Genomic DNA, 2472 nt, shown 5'->3' on the forward strand with positions numbered 1-2472 from the left:
TGCTGCCATACTCCTGATAGAATTTCTATTGAAGGGTAGCTAAGGATCTTGAGTGGAACGGACATAAATTGTCAGAGAGGCTTGAAGATTTAGAAAAGCTTAATGAGCAAAGGCTAACTGTTGTAGCCCACATCTATGCACAAAAGCGAAAACAAAAACAGTTTTTTGATTCCCATCTAGTCACAAAAATCTTCAAAAAAGGGGGAATTAGTTTTGGTCTACTCCCTTAAACAACACATTTCCAAGTTTAAGAAAAAGGAAAATGGACCATTTATCATTGAAGATGTATCCCCAAGTGGAGTAATTAAGTTGTCCACTCTAGATGGTGAACCAATGGCTAATTGGATTAGTGCATGCCATTTAAAGAAGTAAAATTTGCCACTAACCAATGAGTTGCTAGAAAAGATGCATGTAGAAAAATAGAGATAGATAAAACGACAGCAGGTCATTGATGAAGCACAAGAGGAATCTTGGCTTTGAATACTCAAAGGAAAGCCACTCTCCAAAATCAACAAATACCTATTCCCATCAACACTCTGGAACTAGATGAACGACTATGGAAATTGCAGAAGGATGCAATGTTAACATATGATGAATGGTTAGATGGAATGGACCTTCGCATCAACGTACAACTAAACAATCATAGCATAAATGCATTGGTCGATACAGGAGCTCGAGTATATGCAATCAGTTATTCCACGTACAAGAAAGCAACAAATCATTTTGACATCGGGAATATCGGCTATCAAAGGATGCAACAAGAACCCAACACCGACATTGGGAGTAGTCAACTTAAATGTGATAGTACATGGATGTTCATGCCCTCATCAAATTTTATGCTTACCAGATCAGCACATGAATGAAAGAATGATTCTTAAAATCTCATGGATGCGGACGTACAAGGCAGTACCAAATTGGGATACCAATCAACTCAAGCTATCACCTAAAGGCAGACAACTCATTGTTCCAAGTGCACCAAGCAAAGAGGAATGGAAAAAAGGTTACCAGCAAAAGAAACCACGAAGCAATCAATCTTCTCCATACTATAGACAAGCAAATGCTACAAGTAGCATGCAAGGAGTCAGGCATATTTGGGTACCAAAAGCACAACTCAAGGACAAGACGTTTCAAATTTGGGTACCCAAAACATCATCCACTGTACCAAAGAAAAGTTAAAAACACAAAGAAGAGCATCTTCAAGTAGGAACCTGACATAAGATGGATTTGGAGGAAAAAGGAGCACTTATCTTCTCCGCAAATTGTACAGTCGATGAAGCAATGGAGACTTAAGACTCAAAACACTCAACCACAACAATTCATCGAAGAAAAACCAAGATATTAATGGCGAGTTAAAGCTTAACAACCGTCATCATTGATACTAACAATTGAAATCAGCGTGCCAAAGCATCTTGATGGTACAATAAAGCAAAGAGTACACAAGCTACAAGATTTACTCTTTAGGAAACATCAACCAGAAACCTCAACCACAGAAACCCTTGAGTTAATTACTCAAGACCCATTACTCAAGACCCAACTCTTGCACAACATAATGGTTTGAATTGCATTGATCTTCGAAGCATGGTAGAGCCAACGAAGGCTATGCATAGACACAATTGTTCAGCCCATGCACACAGTCGTCCCGGAGTACGCCATCTAAAAGGGGTGGAAGGGAACTAAGTAATTAAGGGCAATGTTAAAGAGGGAGGAAAAAGATGGATATGATTTTTTGCAAAATTACCTAATAATGCCCTTAAAAAATAATCAACAGGGGAAATGTAACCAATAACATCTCCCCAGTGAGTGTAAATAGTGTATATACTATCAAAAAATCGTCAAAAACTGGCCATTTTTTGTTATTTTCATCATTTTTCTTGATATTGAGACTTAAAAATAGAGAAATCCACCCAAAAAAATAAAGCAGTGTTTTTAAATGTATTTTATTAATTATTGACTTTTACTTTGTTTTTCTAGTGCATTTTATTATTTTCTTTGATTTTTTTCAATAAACATGTCAAACATTAATAATAAATAGCAAATGAGCTCAGATGGAGAAACTGAAGATACGCTGATGATCAGAAGGACAAGGCGAACAGGCACAAAAAAGTTCAATCGAATCAAAGATGAAAGCGAGAAGCCTCGATTAGGCCACCAAGGCCTACTTTCGCAAATTCTTGCAGAATGAGCTAACGGAATCTGATTGAAGAAATTTTTGAGTCTAACATAGTGATAGTCGGAAATGACTTGCCATATGGGGTGGCCTCTACACCACACTAAACATCCCCAAGCATCATCTCAAGGTAGGAGTAATCCTATAACTAGAGAGGGGCACCACCTAGCATAAGTGCGGCTAGGACGCAGACATACATGACCTAGGGTAGCAAAAGTGAGATGGTAACCAACATGAAATGGTGATACAACAAACATCCACATGTAGAAAATGCCTAGTCAACAATCAGGGGTGTGTATACGAGA

The sequence above is a fragment of the Adiantum capillus-veneris genome, chromosome 10 (assembly GCF_014529385.1).
Source record: "Adiantum capillus-veneris isolate H3 chromosome 10, ASM1452938v2, whole genome shotgun sequence".
Lineage (NCBI taxonomy): Eukaryota > Viridiplantae > Streptophyta > Polypodiopsida > Polypodiales > Pteridaceae > Adiantum > Adiantum capillus-veneris.